The sequence below is a fragment of the Anarhichas minor genome, unplaced genomic scaffold (assembly GCF_050575085.1).
Source record: "Anarhichas minor isolate MPS153535 unplaced genomic scaffold, ASM5057508v1 ptg000069l, whole genome shotgun sequence".
NCBI classification, from domain to species: Eukaryota; Metazoa; Chordata; class Actinopteri; order Perciformes; family Anarhichadidae; genus Anarhichas; species Anarhichas minor.
The window spans coordinates 314,586-332,477 of NW_027466515.1; the positions used below are offsets into that span (position 1 = coordinate 314,586).

At 40.3% G+C, this 17,892-nt stretch overlaps 73 non-coding genes across 73 annotated transcripts; all 73 read left to right on the forward strand.

Annotated features, from left to right (window-relative positions):
- The first annotated feature begins 2,789 nt into the window (after positions 1-2,789).
- On the forward strand, positions 2,790-2,863 carry trnat-agu (transfer RNA threonine (anticodon AGU)). Its single transcript has one exon. It is a non-coding gene; the product is annotated as a tRNA-Thr (tRNA).
- Positions 2,864-2,951: 88 nt separating this feature from the next.
- Positions 2,952-3,025, forward strand: trnat-ugu (transfer RNA threonine (anticodon UGU)). The gene has a single exon. It is a non-coding gene; the product is annotated as a tRNA-Thr (tRNA).
- Positions 3,026-3,184: 159 nt separating this feature from the next.
- On the forward strand, positions 3,185-3,258 carry trnat-agu (transfer RNA threonine (anticodon AGU)). Its single transcript has one exon. It is a non-coding gene; the product is annotated as a tRNA-Thr (tRNA).
- Positions 3,259-3,346: 88 nt separating this feature from the next.
- On the forward strand, positions 3,347-3,420 carry trnat-ugu (transfer RNA threonine (anticodon UGU)). Its single transcript has one exon. It is a non-coding gene; the product is annotated as a tRNA-Thr (tRNA).
- Positions 3,421-3,579: 159 nt separating this feature from the next.
- trnat-agu (transfer RNA threonine (anticodon AGU)) lies at positions 3,580-3,653 on the forward strand. The gene has a single exon. It is a non-coding gene; the product is annotated as a tRNA-Thr (tRNA).
- Positions 3,654-3,741: 88 nt separating this feature from the next.
- On the forward strand, positions 3,742-3,815 carry trnat-ugu (transfer RNA threonine (anticodon UGU)). The gene has a single exon. It is a non-coding gene; the product is annotated as a tRNA-Thr (tRNA).
- A 159-nt stretch (positions 3,816-3,974) lies between these two features.
- Positions 3,975-4,048, forward strand: trnat-ugu (transfer RNA threonine (anticodon UGU)). Its single transcript has one exon. It is a non-coding gene; the product is annotated as a tRNA-Thr (tRNA).
- A 159-nt stretch (positions 4,049-4,207) lies between these two features.
- On the forward strand, positions 4,208-4,281 carry trnat-cgu (transfer RNA threonine (anticodon CGU)). The gene has a single exon. It is a non-coding gene; the product is annotated as a tRNA-Thr (tRNA).
- An 89-nt stretch (positions 4,282-4,370) lies between these two features.
- On the forward strand, positions 4,371-4,444 carry trnat-ugu (transfer RNA threonine (anticodon UGU)). The gene has a single exon. It is a non-coding gene; the product is annotated as a tRNA-Thr (tRNA).
- Positions 4,445-4,603: 159 nt separating this feature from the next.
- trnat-ugu (transfer RNA threonine (anticodon UGU)) lies at positions 4,604-4,677 on the forward strand. Its single transcript has one exon. It is a non-coding gene; the product is annotated as a tRNA-Thr (tRNA).
- Positions 4,678-4,766: 89 nt separating this feature from the next.
- Positions 4,767-4,840, forward strand: trnat-agu (transfer RNA threonine (anticodon AGU)). Its single transcript has one exon. It is a non-coding gene; the product is annotated as a tRNA-Thr (tRNA).
- Positions 4,841-4,928: 88 nt separating this feature from the next.
- On the forward strand, positions 4,929-5,002 carry trnat-ugu (transfer RNA threonine (anticodon UGU)). Its single transcript has one exon. It is a non-coding gene; the product is annotated as a tRNA-Thr (tRNA).
- Positions 5,003-5,161: 159 nt separating this feature from the next.
- On the forward strand, positions 5,162-5,235 carry trnat-agu (transfer RNA threonine (anticodon AGU)). Its single transcript has one exon. It is a non-coding gene; the product is annotated as a tRNA-Thr (tRNA).
- An 88-nt stretch (positions 5,236-5,323) lies between these two features.
- Positions 5,324-5,397, forward strand: trnat-ugu (transfer RNA threonine (anticodon UGU)). Its single transcript has one exon. It is a non-coding gene; the product is annotated as a tRNA-Thr (tRNA).
- A 159-nt stretch (positions 5,398-5,556) lies between these two features.
- On the forward strand, positions 5,557-5,630 carry trnat-agu (transfer RNA threonine (anticodon AGU)). The gene has a single exon. It is a non-coding gene; the product is annotated as a tRNA-Thr (tRNA).
- Positions 5,631-5,718: 88 nt separating this feature from the next.
- Positions 5,719-5,792, forward strand: trnat-ugu (transfer RNA threonine (anticodon UGU)). Its single transcript has one exon. It is a non-coding gene; the product is annotated as a tRNA-Thr (tRNA).
- A 159-nt stretch (positions 5,793-5,951) lies between these two features.
- Positions 5,952-6,025, forward strand: trnat-agu (transfer RNA threonine (anticodon AGU)). The gene has a single exon. It is a non-coding gene; the product is annotated as a tRNA-Thr (tRNA).
- An 88-nt stretch (positions 6,026-6,113) lies between these two features.
- Positions 6,114-6,187, forward strand: trnat-ugu (transfer RNA threonine (anticodon UGU)). The gene has a single exon. It is a non-coding gene; the product is annotated as a tRNA-Thr (tRNA).
- Positions 6,188-6,346: 159 nt separating this feature from the next.
- trnat-agu (transfer RNA threonine (anticodon AGU)) lies at positions 6,347-6,420 on the forward strand. The gene has a single exon. It is a non-coding gene; the product is annotated as a tRNA-Thr (tRNA).
- Positions 6,421-6,508: 88 nt separating this feature from the next.
- Positions 6,509-6,582, forward strand: trnat-ugu (transfer RNA threonine (anticodon UGU)). Its single transcript has one exon. It is a non-coding gene; the product is annotated as a tRNA-Thr (tRNA).
- An 89-nt stretch (positions 6,583-6,671) lies between these two features.
- trnat-agu (transfer RNA threonine (anticodon AGU)) lies at positions 6,672-6,745 on the forward strand. The gene has a single exon. It is a non-coding gene; the product is annotated as a tRNA-Thr (tRNA).
- Positions 6,746-6,833: 88 nt separating this feature from the next.
- On the forward strand, positions 6,834-6,907 carry trnat-ugu (transfer RNA threonine (anticodon UGU)). The gene has a single exon. It is a non-coding gene; the product is annotated as a tRNA-Thr (tRNA).
- A 159-nt stretch (positions 6,908-7,066) lies between these two features.
- trnat-agu (transfer RNA threonine (anticodon AGU)) lies at positions 7,067-7,140 on the forward strand. The gene has a single exon. It is a non-coding gene; the product is annotated as a tRNA-Thr (tRNA).
- Positions 7,141-7,228: 88 nt separating this feature from the next.
- On the forward strand, positions 7,229-7,302 carry trnat-ugu (transfer RNA threonine (anticodon UGU)). Its single transcript has one exon. It is a non-coding gene; the product is annotated as a tRNA-Thr (tRNA).
- Positions 7,303-7,461: 159 nt separating this feature from the next.
- trnat-agu (transfer RNA threonine (anticodon AGU)) lies at positions 7,462-7,535 on the forward strand. Its single transcript has one exon. It is a non-coding gene; the product is annotated as a tRNA-Thr (tRNA).
- Positions 7,536-7,623: 88 nt separating this feature from the next.
- Positions 7,624-7,697, forward strand: trnat-ugu (transfer RNA threonine (anticodon UGU)). The gene has a single exon. It is a non-coding gene; the product is annotated as a tRNA-Thr (tRNA).
- A 159-nt stretch (positions 7,698-7,856) lies between these two features.
- trnat-agu (transfer RNA threonine (anticodon AGU)) lies at positions 7,857-7,930 on the forward strand. The gene has a single exon. It is a non-coding gene; the product is annotated as a tRNA-Thr (tRNA).
- Positions 7,931-8,018: 88 nt separating this feature from the next.
- Positions 8,019-8,092, forward strand: trnat-ugu (transfer RNA threonine (anticodon UGU)). The gene has a single exon. It is a non-coding gene; the product is annotated as a tRNA-Thr (tRNA).
- Positions 8,093-8,251: 159 nt separating this feature from the next.
- On the forward strand, positions 8,252-8,325 carry trnat-agu (transfer RNA threonine (anticodon AGU)). Its single transcript has one exon. It is a non-coding gene; the product is annotated as a tRNA-Thr (tRNA).
- An 88-nt stretch (positions 8,326-8,413) lies between these two features.
- Positions 8,414-8,487, forward strand: trnat-ugu (transfer RNA threonine (anticodon UGU)). The gene has a single exon. It is a non-coding gene; the product is annotated as a tRNA-Thr (tRNA).
- Positions 8,488-8,646: 159 nt separating this feature from the next.
- Positions 8,647-8,720, forward strand: trnat-agu (transfer RNA threonine (anticodon AGU)). Its single transcript has one exon. It is a non-coding gene; the product is annotated as a tRNA-Thr (tRNA).
- Positions 8,721-8,808: 88 nt separating this feature from the next.
- Positions 8,809-8,882, forward strand: trnat-ugu (transfer RNA threonine (anticodon UGU)). The gene has a single exon. It is a non-coding gene; the product is annotated as a tRNA-Thr (tRNA).
- Positions 8,883-9,041: 159 nt separating this feature from the next.
- Positions 9,042-9,115, forward strand: trnat-agu (transfer RNA threonine (anticodon AGU)). The gene has a single exon. It is a non-coding gene; the product is annotated as a tRNA-Thr (tRNA).
- An 88-nt stretch (positions 9,116-9,203) lies between these two features.
- Positions 9,204-9,277, forward strand: trnat-ugu (transfer RNA threonine (anticodon UGU)). Its single transcript has one exon. It is a non-coding gene; the product is annotated as a tRNA-Thr (tRNA).
- Positions 9,278-9,436: 159 nt separating this feature from the next.
- On the forward strand, positions 9,437-9,510 carry trnat-agu (transfer RNA threonine (anticodon AGU)). The gene has a single exon. It is a non-coding gene; the product is annotated as a tRNA-Thr (tRNA).
- Positions 9,511-9,598: 88 nt separating this feature from the next.
- trnat-ugu (transfer RNA threonine (anticodon UGU)) lies at positions 9,599-9,672 on the forward strand. Its single transcript has one exon. It is a non-coding gene; the product is annotated as a tRNA-Thr (tRNA).
- A 159-nt stretch (positions 9,673-9,831) lies between these two features.
- Positions 9,832-9,905, forward strand: trnat-agu (transfer RNA threonine (anticodon AGU)). The gene has a single exon. It is a non-coding gene; the product is annotated as a tRNA-Thr (tRNA).
- An 88-nt stretch (positions 9,906-9,993) lies between these two features.
- On the forward strand, positions 9,994-10,067 carry trnat-ugu (transfer RNA threonine (anticodon UGU)). Its single transcript has one exon. It is a non-coding gene; the product is annotated as a tRNA-Thr (tRNA).
- A 159-nt stretch (positions 10,068-10,226) lies between these two features.
- On the forward strand, positions 10,227-10,300 carry trnat-cgu (transfer RNA threonine (anticodon CGU)). Its single transcript has one exon. It is a non-coding gene; the product is annotated as a tRNA-Thr (tRNA).
- An 89-nt stretch (positions 10,301-10,389) lies between these two features.
- Positions 10,390-10,463, forward strand: trnat-ugu (transfer RNA threonine (anticodon UGU)). The gene has a single exon. It is a non-coding gene; the product is annotated as a tRNA-Thr (tRNA).
- Positions 10,464-10,551: 88 nt separating this feature from the next.
- trnat-ugu (transfer RNA threonine (anticodon UGU)) lies at positions 10,552-10,625 on the forward strand. Its single transcript has one exon. It is a non-coding gene; the product is annotated as a tRNA-Thr (tRNA).
- Positions 10,626-10,714: 89 nt separating this feature from the next.
- On the forward strand, positions 10,715-10,788 carry trnat-agu (transfer RNA threonine (anticodon AGU)). The gene has a single exon. It is a non-coding gene; the product is annotated as a tRNA-Thr (tRNA).
- Positions 10,789-10,876: 88 nt separating this feature from the next.
- Positions 10,877-10,950, forward strand: trnat-ugu (transfer RNA threonine (anticodon UGU)). The gene has a single exon. It is a non-coding gene; the product is annotated as a tRNA-Thr (tRNA).
- A 159-nt stretch (positions 10,951-11,109) lies between these two features.
- On the forward strand, positions 11,110-11,183 carry trnat-agu (transfer RNA threonine (anticodon AGU)). The gene has a single exon. It is a non-coding gene; the product is annotated as a tRNA-Thr (tRNA).
- An 88-nt stretch (positions 11,184-11,271) lies between these two features.
- trnat-ugu (transfer RNA threonine (anticodon UGU)) lies at positions 11,272-11,345 on the forward strand. Its single transcript has one exon. It is a non-coding gene; the product is annotated as a tRNA-Thr (tRNA).
- A 159-nt stretch (positions 11,346-11,504) lies between these two features.
- Positions 11,505-11,578, forward strand: trnat-agu (transfer RNA threonine (anticodon AGU)). The gene has a single exon. It is a non-coding gene; the product is annotated as a tRNA-Thr (tRNA).
- Positions 11,579-11,666: 88 nt separating this feature from the next.
- Positions 11,667-11,740, forward strand: trnat-ugu (transfer RNA threonine (anticodon UGU)). Its single transcript has one exon. It is a non-coding gene; the product is annotated as a tRNA-Thr (tRNA).
- A 159-nt stretch (positions 11,741-11,899) lies between these two features.
- On the forward strand, positions 11,900-11,973 carry trnat-agu (transfer RNA threonine (anticodon AGU)). The gene has a single exon. It is a non-coding gene; the product is annotated as a tRNA-Thr (tRNA).
- An 88-nt stretch (positions 11,974-12,061) lies between these two features.
- On the forward strand, positions 12,062-12,135 carry trnat-ugu (transfer RNA threonine (anticodon UGU)). The gene has a single exon. It is a non-coding gene; the product is annotated as a tRNA-Thr (tRNA).
- A 159-nt stretch (positions 12,136-12,294) lies between these two features.
- On the forward strand, positions 12,295-12,368 carry trnat-agu (transfer RNA threonine (anticodon AGU)). Its single transcript has one exon. It is a non-coding gene; the product is annotated as a tRNA-Thr (tRNA).
- Positions 12,369-12,456: 88 nt separating this feature from the next.
- Positions 12,457-12,530, forward strand: trnat-ugu (transfer RNA threonine (anticodon UGU)). Its single transcript has one exon. It is a non-coding gene; the product is annotated as a tRNA-Thr (tRNA).
- Positions 12,531-12,689: 159 nt separating this feature from the next.
- Positions 12,690-12,763, forward strand: trnat-cgu (transfer RNA threonine (anticodon CGU)). Its single transcript has one exon. It is a non-coding gene; the product is annotated as a tRNA-Thr (tRNA).
- An 89-nt stretch (positions 12,764-12,852) lies between these two features.
- trnat-ugu (transfer RNA threonine (anticodon UGU)) lies at positions 12,853-12,926 on the forward strand. The gene has a single exon. It is a non-coding gene; the product is annotated as a tRNA-Thr (tRNA).
- A 159-nt stretch (positions 12,927-13,085) lies between these two features.
- Positions 13,086-13,159, forward strand: trnat-ugu (transfer RNA threonine (anticodon UGU)). The gene has a single exon. It is a non-coding gene; the product is annotated as a tRNA-Thr (tRNA).
- Positions 13,160-13,248: 89 nt separating this feature from the next.
- trnat-agu (transfer RNA threonine (anticodon AGU)) lies at positions 13,249-13,322 on the forward strand. Its single transcript has one exon. It is a non-coding gene; the product is annotated as a tRNA-Thr (tRNA).
- An 88-nt stretch (positions 13,323-13,410) lies between these two features.
- Positions 13,411-13,484, forward strand: trnat-ugu (transfer RNA threonine (anticodon UGU)). The gene has a single exon. It is a non-coding gene; the product is annotated as a tRNA-Thr (tRNA).
- Positions 13,485-13,643: 159 nt separating this feature from the next.
- Positions 13,644-13,717, forward strand: trnat-agu (transfer RNA threonine (anticodon AGU)). Its single transcript has one exon. It is a non-coding gene; the product is annotated as a tRNA-Thr (tRNA).
- Positions 13,718-13,805: 88 nt separating this feature from the next.
- trnak-uuu (transfer RNA lysine (anticodon UUU)) lies at positions 13,806-13,879 on the forward strand. Its single transcript has one exon. It is a non-coding gene; the product is annotated as a tRNA-Lys (tRNA).
- Positions 13,880-14,038: 159 nt separating this feature from the next.
- trnat-agu (transfer RNA threonine (anticodon AGU)) lies at positions 14,039-14,112 on the forward strand. Its single transcript has one exon. It is a non-coding gene; the product is annotated as a tRNA-Thr (tRNA).
- Positions 14,113-14,200: 88 nt separating this feature from the next.
- trnat-ugu (transfer RNA threonine (anticodon UGU)) lies at positions 14,201-14,274 on the forward strand. The gene has a single exon. It is a non-coding gene; the product is annotated as a tRNA-Thr (tRNA).
- A 159-nt stretch (positions 14,275-14,433) lies between these two features.
- Positions 14,434-14,507, forward strand: trnat-agu (transfer RNA threonine (anticodon AGU)). Its single transcript has one exon. It is a non-coding gene; the product is annotated as a tRNA-Thr (tRNA).
- A 321-nt stretch (positions 14,508-14,828) lies between these two features.
- trnat-agu (transfer RNA threonine (anticodon AGU)) lies at positions 14,829-14,902 on the forward strand. The gene has a single exon. It is a non-coding gene; the product is annotated as a tRNA-Thr (tRNA).
- Positions 14,903-14,990: 88 nt separating this feature from the next.
- On the forward strand, positions 14,991-15,064 carry trnat-ugu (transfer RNA threonine (anticodon UGU)). The gene has a single exon. It is a non-coding gene; the product is annotated as a tRNA-Thr (tRNA).
- Positions 15,065-15,223: 159 nt separating this feature from the next.
- Positions 15,224-15,297, forward strand: trnat-agu (transfer RNA threonine (anticodon AGU)). Its single transcript has one exon. It is a non-coding gene; the product is annotated as a tRNA-Thr (tRNA).
- A 321-nt stretch (positions 15,298-15,618) lies between these two features.
- trnat-agu (transfer RNA threonine (anticodon AGU)) lies at positions 15,619-15,692 on the forward strand. The gene has a single exon. It is a non-coding gene; the product is annotated as a tRNA-Thr (tRNA).
- Positions 15,693-16,013: 321 nt separating this feature from the next.
- trnat-agu (transfer RNA threonine (anticodon AGU)) lies at positions 16,014-16,087 on the forward strand. Its single transcript has one exon. It is a non-coding gene; the product is annotated as a tRNA-Thr (tRNA).
- An 88-nt stretch (positions 16,088-16,175) lies between these two features.
- Positions 16,176-16,249, forward strand: trnat-ugu (transfer RNA threonine (anticodon UGU)). Its single transcript has one exon. It is a non-coding gene; the product is annotated as a tRNA-Thr (tRNA).
- Positions 16,250-16,408: 159 nt separating this feature from the next.
- On the forward strand, positions 16,409-16,484 carry trnat-agu (transfer RNA threonine (anticodon AGU)). Its single transcript has one exon. It is a non-coding gene; the product is annotated as a tRNA-Thr (tRNA).
- Positions 16,485-16,803: 319 nt separating this feature from the next.
- Positions 16,804-16,877, forward strand: trnat-cgu (transfer RNA threonine (anticodon CGU)). Its single transcript has one exon. It is a non-coding gene; the product is annotated as a tRNA-Thr (tRNA).
- Positions 16,878-16,966: 89 nt separating this feature from the next.
- trnat-ugu (transfer RNA threonine (anticodon UGU)) lies at positions 16,967-17,040 on the forward strand. Its single transcript has one exon. It is a non-coding gene; the product is annotated as a tRNA-Thr (tRNA).
- A 159-nt stretch (positions 17,041-17,199) lies between these two features.
- On the forward strand, positions 17,200-17,273 carry trnat-agu (transfer RNA threonine (anticodon AGU)). Its single transcript has one exon. It is a non-coding gene; the product is annotated as a tRNA-Thr (tRNA).
- Positions 17,274-17,361: 88 nt separating this feature from the next.
- On the forward strand, positions 17,362-17,435 carry trnat-ugu (transfer RNA threonine (anticodon UGU)). The gene has a single exon. It is a non-coding gene; the product is annotated as a tRNA-Thr (tRNA).
- Positions 17,436-17,594: 159 nt separating this feature from the next.
- Positions 17,595-17,668, forward strand: trnat-agu (transfer RNA threonine (anticodon AGU)). The gene has a single exon. It is a non-coding gene; the product is annotated as a tRNA-Thr (tRNA).
- The last annotated feature ends 224 nt before the right edge of the window (positions 17,669-17,892 follow it).

The following is a 17,892-nucleotide window of genomic DNA, read 5'->3' on the forward strand; positions in this document are numbered from 1 at the left end:
AAATCACAGCCTCTATAGAAGCTAAAATGCCCTCAAACTTCAGTTCATTGTTTTTTCAGAGCAGCAGATAAAACACTAAAGTATTACTTTTACATTTTATAAACAGTTTGTTTCCTGCAGCTGTGTGACAGTGAAATGAACCTCAGAGCAGCCCATGAAGAAGCCTTATCTGACATGCTGTTAGAAGTGAGACTGGCAATGAATGTAACATGACCAGGTGTTTCCTCATTCCAGCAGGTTCACCTGTGTGGTCGAATATGAAAAACAAGTCTAAATGCACAATGATACTGTGAGAGTACCCAGACCCAAAATTACCACAAATAGGCACAACTCCATAGAGACACATATAGCTGCTAAACGATCACAAAGGGACAGAAAACAATTAAAAGACACACAAAACCACTACATAGAGACACAAAACAGCCACATAGAGACGCCAAATAACTACAGAGTCAGAAAACGACGACAAAGAGACACAAATATATAGTTTTAACCACCATTGTTCACCTGTACAGAGTGTGTTTAATTCTGAAGGACAGTATTTCAGTGTATATGTTTATCCAGGTGAACCCCTGGCTGCTGCAGAGTGTGGATGGTGTCTGATGATGTGATGTGGAGTGTAACTACTAATCCCTCTCTGACTTCACGTACAGTAGGTGTTACTGTGCAACAAATAACCTTGAATTTCATATTAATAGACTACTCATCAGTTTGATATTTATTTAAAAGCTAATATATCATCACTGCTGTGTTTGGTGCTAATCAAATTAATAGTTTAATTTGTCTTCTGGATGTTATGTGTTGATTTAGTCTTTCTGTATATTTATTGTGTTAATGTTTGTTGTTGTCCTGAACTGTAAGAGCTTGAATGTTTATCACGGTGGCATTTTTCACGACAAGGCCACTTCATGGCTCGGTTCAAACCTCATGCCTTAGCATTGACTGTTTTATTCAATGACTATTACAGGATACTAGGAAGGCCCTCAAGTCCCAAAAGATTATAGATTTTATTTATTTTATCTTGTGCACACAAGATCTAAAACAATGTAACTTCTGGGGCAGCAAAGGATGTTTGTGTCCAGCTGATGAATGTAAGTACAATATTGACTCTCTTTTAGCTCCGTTTTTGGTCTCGACCAACTCTTTAGGGCAATATCTGTCTGTGATCGATATATGTGTCATTTTAAACTGAACACCTGGACAGGTGTTTTCAGCCTGCCACATTCAAAGTCTGGTCTCAGATGTACTTAGAAAAGGTGATATTGCCTGGGAGCTGAACTTTGTATTGCCTTGTATTTATAAAGAGAAATTGGGTGGGTTTCCCTTTCACTTAAATACGAGCATAGTGTTTTTAACAGCATCTGTTGGCCGTCAGAAGAACTGCACCTCAACAAACTGCAACAAAAAGCATGATCCATTTCAGATCCTGTCTTTCTTTGTTCCAGGTACGTTGAATGATGCTCTGTTAAAGGTGAAAAAAAAAAATGAAACTGCCTGGTTCACTTTTATCATGAAGTGTCAACACATCCTGTGATCTTACAGCATCAGATCTGATGTTTTTACACTGTGAACAGAGCCTCGGGTGCACTGAATACATGATTTAGAACGGTAAGATTTTTTGGTTTTAGAAATATGTCTTTTTCAGATGAACTTAAATTTACTTTGACACAAGTTTATGTGGGGAAGCTTGTTCATACTTCCTGCAGTGTATTGTGCCTTAGGCCACTCCTTGATCTGTCTGTCTGACTGGCACACACTCACTCGGACAGTTGTGATGTGTTTGTGTGCTGGTGTACAGTTTTTCATTTGAGTATTTTATACAGTTTGTGTATTTTTCAGAGGGTGAATGTGTGCATGCAGAACGTCACAGCTTGTCACAGCATGTGGAGCGAGTCAACGTCCGTATTGGTTAGTGTTGGTGTCACTGCGTCACTGTTTAACATGATTAAGAGTGTTTGAACTGGTTTTGGTGTCAATGAGCTGTAAAGTGAAATATTATTAATGCTGCAGTAACATTAAGACTCTCCTGGTTGTTGGAGATTCAGCTGCTTTACTACATTTGTTAACAGGTTTTAAATATTTGATAAATATATGTGTTGCAAGTTGAATAAATTGAGCACTTAAAACACATTAAAACATTTGCTGTCAAGCTTCTTTTTTTGTGTATTTAGGATGCTACTTTCTCCTGCAGGATTGTTGGGTTTAGTTGACAGGACATTCTGTTTAATTTTGGTTGAGGAGTCACAGGAGTAATTCATTTAGGATTAGGGCCATGGAAAAATTATACATTTTGAAGATCTTCCTTCGAATTCCAGCAGTGCCTTTTATCTGTAGAAAAAGAGTTTTAGGATGAAACCTTTATGTGACATATTTCTGGACAAAATGTTGTCTCATTGCTGTCGAAATGGAACTAAGGTTTATCATTAGAGAAGAACAGATCCTGTATTCAAATCCCAGAAGTGCCTGTCACAAAACAGTGAAGATTTCAACTTTTTGGTTTCATATTTGTGAAAATTAACGAAGGTTTGAAATTTGTCATAAAGTCATCCACACAAGCGTTGTGGCATGTGTGGTCAAAGTGCCTGTCTAGTAAACAGGAGATCCTGTGTTCAAAGTGAACACAGGATCCTCAAAGTGAAAAATAGTCAGAGCGCTAAATGAGAAAGGATCAGACTGAATCTTTTTAGTGACGCACTGTCTGTTACAATACAGTGTAAACTTCAACTTTTTGGTTTCATATTTGTGAAAATTAAAGACAGTTTAGTATTTTTCAAAAAGCCCTTCACGGAGGTGCTGTGGCTTAGTTGGTCAAAGTGCCTGTCTAGTAAACAGGAGATCCTGGGTTCAAATCCCAGCAGCGCCTCTCCTGGGTAGTCTTGACTTCAACTTTTTGCTCTCATATTTGAGAAAATTAACGACCGTATAAAATTTGTTAAAAAGACCTTCACAGAGGCGTTGTGGCTTAGTTGGTCAAAGTGCCTGTCTTGTAAACAGGAAATCCTGGGTTCAAATCCCAGCAGTGCCTCAAAGAGAAAAATAGTCAGAGCGCTAAATGAGAAAGGATCAGACTGAATCTTTTTAGTGACGCACTGTCTGTTACAATACAGTGTAAACTTCAACTTTTTGGTTTCATATTTGTGAAAATTAAAGACAGTTTAGTATTTTTCAAAAAGCCCTTCACGGAGGTGCTGTGGCTTAGTTGGTCAAAGTGCCTGTCTAGTAAACAGGAGATCCTGGGTTCAAATCCCAGCAGCGCCTCTCCTGGGTAGTCTTGACTTCAAATTTTTGCTCTCATATTTGAGAAAATTAACGACCGTATGAAATTTGTTAAAAAGACCTTCACAGAGGCGTTGTGGCTTAGTTGGTCAAAGTGCCTGTCTTGTAAACAGGAAATCCTGGGTTCAAATCCCAGCAGTGCCTCAAAGAGAAAAATAGTCAGAGCGCTAAATGAGAAAGGATCAGACTGAATCTTTTTAGTGACGCACTGTCTGTTACAATACAGTGTAAACTTCAACTTTTTGGTTTCATATTTGTGAAAATTAAAGACAGTTTAGTATTTTTCAAAAAGCCCTTCACGGAGGTGCTGTGGCTTAGTTGGTCAAAGTGCCTGTCTAGTAAACAGGAGATCCTGGGTTCAAATCCCAGCAGCGCCTCTCCTGGGTAGTCTTGACTTCAACTTTTTGCTCTCATATTTGAGAAAATTAACGACCGTATGAAATTTGTTAAAAAGACCTTCACAGAGGCGTTGTGGCTTAGTTGGTCAAAGTGCCTGTCTTGTAAACAGGAAATCCTGGGTTCAAATCCCAGCAGTGCCTCAAAGAGAAAAATAGTCAGAGCGCTAAATGAGAAAGGATCAGACTGAATCTCTTTAGTGACGCACTGTCTGTTACAATACAGTGTAAACTTCAACTTTTTGGTTTCATATTTGTGAAAATTAAAGACAGTTTAGTATTTTTCAAAAAGCCCTTCACGGAGGTGCTGTGGCTTAGTTGGTCAAAGTGCCTGTCTTGTAAACAGGAGATCCTGGGTTCAAATTCCAGCAACACCTCAAAGACAAAAATAGTCACAGAAGTAAATGAGAAAGGATCAGACTGAATCTTTTTGGTGACGCACTGCCTGCTGCAATACAGTGTAGACTTCAACTTTTTGGTTTCATATTGGTGAAAATTAAAGACGGTTTAGAATTTGTGAAAAAGACCTTCACAGAGGTGCTGTGGCTTAGTTGGTCGAAGTGCCTGTCTCGTAAACAGGAGATCCTGGGTTCAAATCCCAGCAGTGCCTGTGACAAAGCAGTGTACCCTTCAGCTTTCTTGTTTCATATCTGTGAATATGACCGAAAGTTCAAAATCTAAGGAATAGTAAGTCAGATAGGCACTGTGGCTTAGTTGGTCAAAGTGCCCGTCTTGTAAACAGGAAATCCTGGGTTCAAATCCCAGCAGTGCCTCAAAGAGAAAAATAGTCAGAGCGCTAAATGAGAAAGGATCAGACTGAATCTTTTTAGTGACGCACTGTCTGTTACAATACAGTGTAAACTTCAACTTTTTGGTTTCATATTTGTGAAAATTAAAGACAGTTTAGTATTTTTCAAAAAGACCTTCACGGAGGTGCTGTGGCTTAGTTGGTCAAAGTGCCTGTCTTGTAAACAGGAGATCCTGGGTTCAATTCCCAGCAGTGCCTGTGACAAAGCAGAGTAGCCTTCAGCTTTATTGTTTCATATCTGTGAATATGACCGAAAGTTAAAAATCTAAGGAAAAGTCAGTCAGCGAGGCGCTGTGGCTTAGTTGGTTAAAGTGCCTGTCTAGTAAACAGGAGATCCTGGGTTCAAATCCCAGCAGCGCCTCACCTGGGTAGTCTTGACTTCAACTTTTTGCTCTCATATTTGAGAAAATTAACGACCGTATAACATTTGTTAAAAAGACCTTCACAGAGGTGCTGTGGCTTAGTTGGTTAAAGTGCCTGTCTTGTAAACAGGAGATCCTGGGTTCAAATCCCAGCAGTGCCTCAAAGAGAAAAATAGTCAGAGCGCTAAATGAGAAAGGATCAGACTGAATCTTTTTAGTGACGCACTGTCTGTTACAATACAGTGTAAACTTCAACTTTTTGGTTTCATATTTGTGAAAATTAAAGACAGTTTAGTATTTTTCAAAAAGCCCTTCACGGAGGTGCTGTGACTTAGTTGGTCAAAGTGCCTGTCTAGTAAACAGGAGATCCTGGGTTCAAATCCCAGCAGTGCCTCTCCTGGGTAGTCTTGACTTCAACTTTTTGCTCTCATATTTGAGAAAATTAACGACCGTATGAAATTTGTTAAAAAGACCTTCACAGAGGCGTTGTGGCTTAGTTGGTCAAAGTGCCTGTCTTGTAAACAGGAAATCCTGGGTTCAAATCCCAGCAGTGCCTCAAAGAGAAAAATAGTCAGAGCGCTAAATGAGAAAGGATCACACTGAATCTTTTTAGTGACGCACTGTCTGTTACAATACAGTGTAAACTTCAACTTTTTGGTTTCATATTTGTGAAAATTAAAGACAGTTTAGTATTTTTCAAAAAGCCCTTCACGGAGGTGCTGTGGCTTAGTTGGTCAAAGTGCCTGTCTAGTAAACAGGAGATCCTGGGTTCAAATCCCAGCAGCGCCTCTCCTGGGTAATCTTGACTTCAACTTTTTGCTCTCATATTTGAGAAAATTAACGACCGTATGAAATTTCTTAAAAAGACCTTCACAGAGGCGTTGTGGCTTAGTTGGTCAAAGTGCCTGTCTTGTAAACAGGAAATCCTGGGTTCAAATCCCAGCAGTGCCTCAAAGAGAAAAATAGTCAGAGCGCTAAATGAGAAAGGATCACACTGAATCTTTTTAGTGACGCACTGTCTGTTACAATACAGTGTAAACTTCAACTTTTTGGTTTCATATTTGTGAAAATTAAAGACAGTTTAGTATTTTTCAAAAAGCCCTTCACGGAGGTGCTGTGGCTTAGTTGGTCAAAGTGCCTGTCTAGTAAACAGGAGATCCTGGGTTCAAATCCCAGCAGCGCCTCTCCTGGGTAGTCTTGACTTCAAATTTTTGCTCTCATATTTGAGAAAATTAACGACCGTATGAAATTTCTTAAAAAGACCTTCACAGAGGCGTTGTGGCTTAGTTGGTCAAAGTGCCTGTCTTGTAAACAGGAAATCCTGGGTTCAAATCCCAGCAGTGCCTCAAAGAGAAAAATAGTCAGAGCGCTAAATGAGAAAGGATCAGACTGAATCTTTTTAGTGACGCACTGTCTGTTACAATACAGTGTAAACTTCAACTTTTTGGTTTCATATTTGTGAAAATTAAAGACAGTTTAGTATTTTTCAAAAAGCCCTTCACGGAGGTGCTGTGGCTTAGTTGGTCAAAGTGCCTGTCTAGTAAACAGGAGATCCTGGGTTCAAATCCCAGCAGCGCCTCTCCTGGGTAGTCTTGACTTCAACTTTTTGCTCTCATATTTGAGAAAATTAACGACCGTATGAAATTTGTTAAAAAGACCTTCACAGAGGCGTTGTGGCTTAGTTGGTCAAAGTGCCTGTCTTGTAAACAGGAGATCCTGGGTTCAATTCCCAGCAGTGCCTGTGACAAAGCAGAGTAGCCTTCAGCTTTATTGTTTCATATCTGTGAATATGACCGAAAGTTAAAAATCTAAGGAAAAGTCAGTCAGCGAGGTGCTGTGGCTTAGTTGGTTGAAGTGCCTGTCTAGTAAACAGGAGATCCTGGGTTCAAATCCCAGCAGCGCCTCACCTGGGTAGTCTTGACTTCAACTTTTTGCTCTCATATTTGAGAAAATTAACGACCGTATGAAATTTGTTAAAAAGACCTTCACAGAGGCGTTGTGGCTTAGTTGGTCAAAGTGCCTGTCTTGTAAACAGGAAATCCTGGGTTCAAATCCCAGCAGTGCCTCAAAGACAAAAATAGTCAGAGCGCTAAATGAGAAAGGATCACACTGAATCTTTTTAGTGACGCACTGTCTGTTACAATACAGTGTAAACTTCAACTTTTTGGTTTCATATTTGTGAAAATTAAAGACAGTTTAGTATTTTTCAAAAAGCCCTTCACGGAGGTGCTGTGGCTTAGTTGGTCAAAGTGCCTGTCTAGTAAACAGGAGATCCTGGGTTCAAATCCCAGCAGCGCCTCTCCTGGGTAGTCTTGACTTCAACTTTTTGCTCTCATATTTGAGAAAATTAACGACCGTATGAAATTTGTTAAAAAGACCTTCACAGAGGCGTTGTGGCTTAGTTGGTCAAAGTGCCTGTCTTGTAAACAGGAAATCCTGGGTTCAAATCCCAGCAGTGCCTCAAAGAGAAAAATAGTCAGAGCGCTAAATGAGAAAGGATCAGACTGAATCTTTTTAGTGACGCACTGTCTGTTACAATACAGTGTAAACTTCAACTTTTTGGTTTCATATTTGTGAAAATTAAAGACAGTTTAGTATTTTTCAAAAAGCCCTTCACGGAGGTGCTGTGGCTTAGTTGGTCAAAGTGCCTGTCTAGTAAACAGGAGATCCTGGGTTCAAATCCCAGCAGCGCCTCTCCTGGGTAGTCTTGACTTCAACTTTTTGCTCTCATATTTGAGAAAATTAACGACCGTATGAAATTTGTTAAAAAGACCTTCACAGAGGCGTTGTGGCTTAGTTGGTCAAAGTGCCTGTCTTGTAAACAGGAAATCCTGGGTTCAAATCCCAGCAGTGCCTCAAAGAGAAAAATAGTCAGAGCGCTAAATGAGAAAGGATCAGACTGAATCTTTTTAGTGACGCACTGTCTGTTACAATACAGTGTAAACTTCAACTTTTTGGTTTCATATTTGTGAAAATTAAAGACAGTTTAGTATTTTTCAAAAAGCCCTTCACGGAGGTGCTGTGGCTTAGTTGGTCAAAGTGCCTGTCTAGTAAACAGGAGATCCTGGGTTCAAATCCCAGCAGCGCCTCTCCTGGGTAGTCTTGACTTCAACTTTTTGCTCTCATATTTGAGAAAATTAACGACCGTATGAAATTTGTTAAAAAGACCTTCACAGAGGCGTTGTGGCTTAGTTGGTCAAAGTGCCTGTCTTGTAAACAGGAAATCCTGGGTTCAAATCCCAGCAGTGCCTCAAAGAGAAAAATAGTCAGAGCGCTAAATGAGAAAGGATCAGACTAAATCTTTTTAGTGACGCACTGTCTGTTACAATACAGTGTAAACTTCAACTTTTTGGTTTCATATTTGTGAAAATTAAAGACAGTTTAGTATTTTTCAAAAAGCCCTTCACGGAGGTGCTGTGGCTTAGTTGGTCAAAGTGCCTGTCTAGTAAACAGGAGATCCTGGGTTCAAATCCCAGCAGCGCCTCTCCTGGGTAGTCTTGACTTCAACTTTTTGCTCTCATATTTGAGAAAATTAACGACCGTATAACATTTGTTAAAAAGACCTTCACAGAGGTGCTGTGGCTTAGTTGGTTAAAGTGCCTGTCTTGTAAACAGGAGATCCTGGGTTCAAATCCCAGCAGTGCCTCAAAGAGAAAAATAGTCAGAGCGCTAAATGAGAAAGGATCAGACTGAATCTTTTTAGTGACGCACTGTCTGTTACAATACAGTGTAAACTTCAACTTTTTGGTTTCATATTTGTGAAAATTAAAGACAGTTTAGTATTTTTCAAAAAGCCCTTCACGGAGGTGCTGTGACTTAGTTGGTCAAAGTGCCTGTCTAGTAAACAGGAGATCCTGGGTTCAAATCCCAGCAGCGCCTCTCCTGGGTAGTCTTGACTTCAACTTTTTGCTCTCATATTTAAGAAAATTAACGACCGTATGAAATTTGTTAAAAAGACCTTCACAGAGGCGTTGTGGCTTAGTTGGTCAAAGTGCCTGTCTTGTAAACAGGAAATCCTGGGTTCAAATCCCAGCAGTGCCTCAAAGACAAAAATAGTCAGAGCGCTAAATGAGAAAGGATCACACTGAATCTTTTTAGTGACGCACTGTCTGTTACAATACAGTGTAAACTTCAACTTTTTGGTTTCATATTTGTGAAAATTAAAGACAGTTTAGTATTTTTCAAAAAGCCCTTCACGGAGGTGCTGTGGCTTAGTTGGTCAAAGTGCCTGTCTAGTAAACAGGAGATCCTGGGTTCAAATCCCAGCAGCGCCTCTCCTGGGTAGTCTTGACTTCAACTTTTTGCTCTCATATTTGAGAAAATTAACGACCGTATGAAATTTGTTAAAAAGACCTTCACAGAGGCGTTGTGGCTTAGTTGGTCAAAGTGCCTGTCTTGTAAACAGGAAATCCTGGGTTCAAATCCCAGCAGTGCCTCAAAGAGAAAAATAGTCAGAGCGCTAAATGAGAAAGGATCACACTGAATCTTTTTAGTGACGCACTGTCTGTTACAATACAGTGTAAACTTCAACTTTTTGGTTTCATATTTGTGAAAATTAAAGACAGTTTAGTATTTTTCAAAAAGCCCTTCACGGAGGTGCTGTGGCTTAGTTGGTCAAAGTGCCTGTCTAGTAAACAGGAGATCCTGGGTTCAAATCCCAGCAGCGCCTCTCCTGGGTAGTCTTGACTTCAACTTTTTGCTCTCATATTTGAGAAAATTAACGACCGTATGAAATTTGTTAAAAAGACCTTCACAGAGGCGTTGTGGCTTAGTTGGTCAAAGTGCCTGTCTTGTAAACAGGAAATCCTGGGTTCAAATCCCAGCAGTGCCTCAAAGAGAAAAATAGTCAGAGCGCTAAATGAGAAAGGATCAGACTGAATCTTTTTAGTGACGCACTGTCTGTTACAATACAGTGTAAACTTCAACTTTTTGGTTTCATATTTGTGAAAATTAAAGACAGTTTAGTATTTTTCAAAAAGCCCTTCACGGAGGTGCTGTGGCTTAGTTGGTCAAAGTGCCTGTCTAGTAAACAGGAGATCCTGGGTTCAAATCCCAGCAGCGCCTCTCCTGGGTACTCTTGACTTCAACTTTTTGCTCTCATATTTGAGAAAATTAACGACCGTATGAAATTTGTTAAAAAAACCTTCACAGAGGCGCTGTGGCTTAGTTGGTCAAAGTGCCTGTCTTGTAAACAGGAGATCCTGGGTTCAAATTCCAGCAACACCTCAAAGACAAAAATAGTCACAGAACTAAATGAGAAAGGATCAGACTGAATCTTTTTGGTGACGCACTGCCTGCTGCAATACAGTGTAGACTTCAACTTTTTGGTTTCATATTGGTGAAAATTAAAGACGGTTTAGAATTTGTGAAAAAGACCTTCACAGAGGTGCTGTGGCTTAGTTGGTCGAAGTGCCTGTCTCGTAAACAGGAGATCCTGGGTTCAAATCCCAGCAGTTCCTGTGACAAAGCAGTGTACCCTTCAGCTTTCTTGTTTCATATCTGTGAATATGACCGAAAGTTCAAAATCTAAGGAATAGTAAGTCAGATTGGCACTGTGGCTTAGTTGGTCAAAGTGCCTGTCTTGTAAACAGGAAATCCTGGGTTCAAATCCCAGCAGCGCCTCTCCTGGGTAGTCTTGACTTCAACTTTTTGCTCTCATATTTGAGAAAATTAACGACCGTATGAAATTTGTTAAAAAGACCTTCACAGAGGCGTTGTGGCTTAGTTGGTCAAAGTGCCTGTCTTGTAAACAGGAGATCCTGGGTTCAATTCCCAGCAGTGCCTGTGACAAAGCAGAGTAGCCTTCAGCTTTATTGTTTCATATCTGTGAATATGACCGAAAGTTAAAAATCTAAGGAAAAGTCAGTCAGCGAGGTGCTGTGGCTTAGTTGGTTGAAGTGCCTGTCTAGTAAACAGGAGATCCTGGGTTCAAATCCCAGCAGCGCCTCACCTGGGTAGTCTTGACTTCAACTTTTTGCTCTCATATTTGAGAAAATTAACGACCGTATAACATTTGTTAAAAAGACCTTCACAGAGGTGCTGTGGCTTAATTGGTTAAAGTGCCTGTCTTGTAAACAGGAGATCCTGGGTTCAAATCCCAGCAGTGCCTCAAAGAGAAAAATAGTCAGAGCGCTAAATGAGAAAGGATCAGACTGAATCTTTTTAGTGACGCACTGTCTGTTACAATACAGTGTAAACTTCAACTTTTTGGTTTCATATTTGTGAAAATTAAAGACAGTTTAGTATTTTTCAAAAAGCCCTTCACGGAGGTGCTGTGGCTTAGTTGGTCAAAGTGCCTGTCTAGTAAACAGGAGATCCTGGGTTCAAATCCCAGCAGCGCCTCTCCTGGGTAGTCTTGACTTCAACTTTTTGCTCTCATATTTGAGAAAATTAACGACCGTATGAAATTTGTTAAAAAGACCTTCACAGAGGCGTTGTGGCTTAGTTGGTCAAAGTGCCTGTCTTGTAAACAGGAAATCCTGGGTTCAAATCCCAGCAGTGCCTCAAAGAGAAAAATAGTCAGAGCGCTAAATGAGAAAGGATCAGACTGAATCTTTTTAGTGACGCACTGTCTGTTACAATACAGTGTAAACTTCAACTTTTTGGTTTCATATTTGTGAAAATTAAAGACAGTTTAGTATTTTTCAAAAAGCCCTTCACGGAGGTGCTGTGGCTTAGTTGGTCAAAGTGCCTGTCTAGTAAACAGGAGATCCTGGGTTCAAATCCCAGCAGCGCCTCTCCTGGGTAGTCTTGACTTCAACTTTTTGCTCTCATATTTGAGAAAATTAACGACCGTATGAAATTTGTTAAAAAGACCTTCACAGAGGCGTTGTGGCTTAGTTGGTCAAAGTGCCTGTCTTGTAAACAGGAAATCCTGGCTTCAAATCCCAGCAGTGCCTCAAAGAGAAAAATAGTCAGAGCGCTAAATGAGAAAGGATCAGACTGAATCTTTTTAGTGACGCACTGTCTGTTACAATACAGTGTAAACTTCAACTTTTTGGTTTCATATTTGTGAAAATTAAAGACAGTTTAGTATTTTTCAAAAAGCCCTTCACGGAGGTGCTGTGGCTTAGTTGGTCAAAGTGCCTGTCTAGTAAACAGGAGATCCTGGGTTCAAATCCCAGCAGCGCCTCTCCTGGGTAGTCTTGACTTCAACTTTTTGCTCTCATATTTGAGAAAATTAACGACCGTATGAAATTTGTTAAAAAGACCTTCACAGAGGCGTTGTGGCTTAGTTGGTCAAAGTGCCTGTCTTGTAAACAGGAAATCCTGGGTTCAAATCCCAGCAGTGCCTCGAAGAGAAAAATAGTCAGAGCGCTAAATGAGAAAGGATCAGACTGAATCTTTTTAGTGACGCACTGTCTGTTACAATACAGTGTAAACTTCAACTTTTTGGTTTCATATTTGTGAAAATTAAAGACAGTTTAGTATTTTTCAAAAAGCCCTTCACGGAGGTGCTGTGGCTTAGTTGGTCAAAGTGCCTGTCTAGTAAACAGGAGATCCTGGGTTCAAATCCCAGCAGCGCCTCTCCTGGGTACTCTTGACTTCAACTTTTTGCTCTCATATTTGAGAAAATTAACGACCGTATGAAATTTGTTAAAAAAACCTTCACAGAGGCGCTGTGGCTTAGTTGGTCAAAGTGCCTGTCTTGTAAACAGGAGATCCTGGGTTCAAATTCCAGCAACACCTCAAAGACAAAAATAGTCACAGAACTAAATGAGAAAGGATCAGACTGAATCTTTTTGGTGACGCACTGCCTGCTGCAATACAGTGTAGACTTCAACTTTTTGGTTTCATATTGGTGAAAATTAAAGACGGTTTAGAATTTGTGAAAAAGACCTTCACAGAGGTGCTGTGGCTTAGTTGGTCGAAGTGCCTGTCTCGTAAACAGGAGATCCTGGGTTCAAATCCCAGCAGTGCCTGTGACAAAGCAGTGTACCCTTCAGCTTTCTTGTTTCATATCTGTGAATATGACCGAAAGTTCAAAATCTAAGGAATAGTAAGTCAGATAGGCACTGTGGCTTAGTTGGTCAAAGTGCCTGTCTTGTAAACAGGAAATCCTGGGTTCAAATCCCAGCAGTGCCTCAAAGAGAAAAATAGTCAGAGCGCTAAATGAGAAAGGATCAGACTGAATCTTTTTAGTGACGCACTGTCTGTTACAATACAGTGTAAACTTCAACTTTTTGGTTTCATATTTGTGAAAATTAAAGACAGTTTAGTATTTTTCAAAAAGACCTTCACGGAGGTGCTGTGGCTTAGTTGGTCAAAGTGCCTGTCTTGTAAACAGGAGATCCTCGGTTCAATTCCCAGCAGTGCCTGTGACAAAGCAGAGTAGCCTTCAGCTTTATTGTTTCATATCTGTGAATATGACCGAAAGTTAAAAATCTAAGGAAAAGTCAGTCAGCGAGGCGCTGTGGCTTAGTTGGTTAAAGTGCCTGTCTAGTAAACAGGAGATCCTGGGTTCAAATCCCAGCAGCGCCTCACCTGGGTAGTCTTGACTTCAACTTTTTGCTCTCATATTTGAGAAAATTAACGACCGTATAACATTTGTTAAAAAGACCTTCACAGAGGTGCTGTGGCTTAGTTGGTTAAAGTGCCTGTCTTGTAAACAGGAGATCCTGGGTTCAAATCCCAGCAGTGCCTCAAAGACAAAAATAGTCAGAGCCCTAAATGAGAAAGGATCAGACTGAATCTTTTTAGTGACGCACTGTCTGTTACAATACAGTGTAAGCTTCAACTTTTTGGTTTCATATTTGTGAAAATTAAAGACAGTTTAGTATTTTTCAAAAAGCCCTTCACGGAGGTGCTGTGGCTTAGTTGGTCAAAGTGCCTGTCTAGTAAACAGGAGATCCCGGGTTCAAATCCCAGCAGCGCCTCTCCTGGGTAGTCTTGACTTCAACTTTTTGCTCTCATATTTGAGAAAATTAACGACCGTATGAAATTTGTTAAAAAGACCTTCACAGAGGCGCTGTGGCTTAGTTGGTCAAAGTGCCTGTCTTTTAAACAGGAAATCCTGGGTTCAAATCCCAGCAGTGCCTCAAAGAGAAAAATAGTCAGAGCGCTAAATGAGAAAGGATCAGACTGAATCTTTTTAGTGACGCACTGTCTGTTACAATACAGTGTAAGCTTCAACTTTTTGGTTTCATATTTGTGAAAATTAAAGACAGTTTAGTATTTTTCAAAAAGCCCTTCACGGAGGTGCTGTGGCTTAGTTGGTCAAAGTGCCTGTCTAGTAAACAGGAGATCCTGGGTTCAAATCCCAGCAGTGCCTCTCCTGGGTAGTCTTGACTTCAACTTTTTGCTCTCATATTTGAGAAAATTAACGACCGTATGAAATTTGTTAAAAAGACCTTCACAGAGGCGCTGTGGCTTAGTTGGTCAAAGTGCCTGTCTTGTAAACAGGAAATCCTGGGTTCAAATCCCAGCAGTGCCTCAAAGAGAAAAATAGTCAGAGCGCTAAATGAGAAAGGATCAGACTGAATCTTTTTAGTGACGCACTGTCTGTTACAATACAGTGTAAACTTCAACTTTTTGGTTTCATATTTGTGAAAATTAAAGACAGTTTAGTATTTTTCAAAAAGCCCTTCACGGAGGTGCTGTGGCTTAGTTGGTCAAAGTGCCTGTCTAGTAAACAGGAGATCCTGGGTTCAAATCCCAGCAGCGCCTCTCCTGGGTAGTCTTGACTTCAACTTTTTGCTCTCATATTTGAGAAAATTAACGACCGTATGAAATTTGTTAAAAAAACCTTCACAGAGGCGCTGTGGCTTAGTTGGTCAAAGTGCCTGTCTTGTAAACAGGAGATCCTGGGTTCAAATTCTAGCAACACCTCAAAGACAAAAATAGTCACAGAACTAAATGAGAAAGGATCAGACTGAATCTTTTTGGTGACGCACTGCCTGCTGCAATACAGTGTAGACTTCAACTTTTTGGTTTCATATTTGTGAAAATTAAAGACAGTTTAGTATTTTTCAAAAAGCCCTTCACGGAGGTGCTGTGGCTTAGTTGGTCAAAGTGCCTGTCTAGTAAACAGGAGATCCTGGGTTCAAATCCCAGCAGCGCCTCCCCTGGGTAGTCTTGACTTCAACTTTTTGCTCTCATATTTGAGAAAATTAACGACCGTATGAAATTTGTTAAAAAGACCTTCACAGAGGCGCTGTGGCTTAGTTGGTCAAAGTGCCTGTCTTGTAAACAGGAAATCCTGGGTTCAAATCCCAGCAGTGCCTCAAAGAGAAAAATAGTCAGAGCGCTAAATGAGAAAGGATCAGACTGAATCTTTTTAGTGACGCACTGTCTGTTACAATACAGTGTAAACTTCAACTTTTTGGTTTCATATTTGTGAAAATTAAAGACAGTTTAGTATTTTTCAAAAAGCCCTTCACGGAGGTGCTGTGGCTTAGTTGGTCAAAGTGCCTGTCTAGTAAACAGGAGATCCTGGGTTCAAATCCCAGCAGCGCCTCTCCTGGGTAGTCTTGACTTCAACTTTTTGCTCTCATATTTGAGAAAATTAACGACCGTATGAAATTTGTTAAAAAAACCTTCACAGAGGCGCTGTGGCTTAGTTGGTCAAAGTGCCTGTCTTGTAAACAGGAGATCCTGGGTTCAAATTCTAGCAACACCTCAAAGACAAAAATAGTCACAGAACTAAATGAGAAAGGATCAGACTGAATCTTTTTGGTGACGCACTGCCTGCTGCAATACAGTGTAGACTTCAACTTTTTGGTTTCATATTTGTGAAAATTAAAGACAGTTTAGTATTTTTCAAAAAGCCCTTCACGGAGGTGCTGTGGCTTAGTTGGTCAAAGTGCCTGTCTAGTAAACAGGAGATCCTGGGTTCAAATCCCAGCAGCGCCTCTCCTGGGTAGTCTTGACTTCAACTTTTTGCTCTCATATTTGAGAAAATTAACGACCGTATGAAATTTGTTAAAAAAACCTTCACAGAGGCGCTGTGGCTTAGTTGGTCAAAGTGCCTGTCTTGTAAACAGGAGATCCTGGGTTCAAATTCTAGCAACACCTCAAAGACAAAAATAGTCACAGAACTAAATGAGAAAGGATCAGACTGAATCTTTTTGGTGACGCACTGCCTGCTGCAATACAGTGTAGACTTCAACTTTTTGGTTTCATATTTGTGAAAATTAAAGACAGTTTAGTATTTTTCAAAAAGCCCTTCACGGAGGTGCTGTGGCTTAGTTGGTCAAAGTGCCTGTCTAGTAAACAGGAGATCCTGGGTTCAAATCCCAGCAGCGCCTCTCCTGGGTAGTCTTGACTTCAACTTTTTGCTCTCATATTTGAGAAAATTAACGACCGTATGAAATTTGTTAAAAAGACCTTCACAGAGGCGCTGTGGCTTAGTTGGTCAAAGTGCCTGTCTTGTAAACAGGAAATCCTGGGTTCAAATCCCAGCAGTGCCTCAAAGAGAAAAATAGTCAGAGCGCTAAATGAGAAAGGATCAGACTGAATCTTTTTAGTGACGCACTGTCTGTTACAATACAGTGTAAACTTCAACTTTTTGGTTTCATATTTGTGAAAATTAAAGACAGTTTAGTATTTTTCAAAAAGCCCTTCACGGAGGTGCTGTGGCTTAGTTGGTCAAAGTGCCTGTCTAGTAAACAGGAGATCCTGGGTTCAAATCCCAGCAGCGCATCTCCTGGGTAGTCTTGACTTCAACTTTTTGCTCTCATATTTGAGAAAATTAACGACCGTATGAAATTTGTTAAAAAAACCTTCACAGAGGCGCTGTGGCTTAGTTGGTCAAAGTGCCTGTCTTGTAAACAGGAGATCCTGGGTTCAAATTCTAGCAACACCTCAAAGACAAAAATAGTCACAGAACTAAATGAGAAAGGATCAGACTGAATCTTTTTGGTGACGCACTGCCTGCTGCAATACAGTGTAGACTTCAACTTTTTGGTTTCATATTGGTGAAAATTAAAGACGGTTTAGAATTTGTGAAAAAGACCTTCACAGAGGTGCTGTGGCTTAGTTGGTCGAAGTGCCTGTCTCGTAAACAGGAGATCCTGGGTTCAAATCCCAGCAGTGCCTGTGACAAAGCAGTGTACCCTTCAGCTTTATTGTTTCATATCTGTGAATATGACCGAAAGTTCAAAATCTAAGGAATAGTCAGTCAGATAGGCACTGTGGCTTAGTTGGTCAAAGTGCCTGTCTTGTAAACAGGAAATCCTGGGTTCAAATCCCAGCAGTGCCTCAAAGAGAAAAATAGTCAGAGCGCTAAATGAGAAAGGATCAGACTGAATCTTTTTAGTGACGCACTGTCTGTTACAATACAGTGTAAACTTCAACTTTTTGGTTTCATATTTGTGAAAATTAAAGACAGTTTAGTATTTTTCAAAAAGCCCTTCACGGAGGTGCTGTGGCTTAGTTGGTCAAAGTGCCTGTCTAGTAAACAGGAGATCCTGGGTTCAAATCCCAGCAGCGCCTCTCCTGGGTAGTCTTGACTTCAACTTTTTGCTCTCATATTTGAGAAAATTAACGACCGTATGAAATTTGTTAAAAAGACCTTCAGAGAGGCGCTGTGGCTTAGTTGGTCAAAGTGCCTGTCTTGTAAACAGGAAATCCTGGGTTCAAATCCCAGCAGTGCCTCAAAGAGAAAAATAGTCAGAGCGCTAAATGAGAAAGGATCAGACTGAATCTTTTTAGTGACGCACTGTCTGTTACAATACAGTGTAAACTTCAACTTTTTGGTTTCATATTTGTGAAAATTAAAGACAGTTTAGTATTTTTCAAAAAGCCCTTCACGGAGGTGCTGTGGCTTAGTTGGTCAAAGTGCCTGTCTAGTAAACAGGAGATCCTGGGTTCAAATCCCAGCAGCGCCTCTCCTGGGTAGTCTTGACTTCAACTTTTTGCTCTCATATTTGAGAAAATTAACGACCGTATGAAATTTGTTAAAAAAACCTTCACAGAGGCGCTGTGGCTTAGTTGGTCAAAGTGCCTGTCTTGTAAACAGGAGATCCTGGGTTCAAATTCTAGCAACACCTCAAAGACAAAAATAGTCACAGAACTAAATGAGAAAGGATCAGACTGAATCTTTTTGGTGACG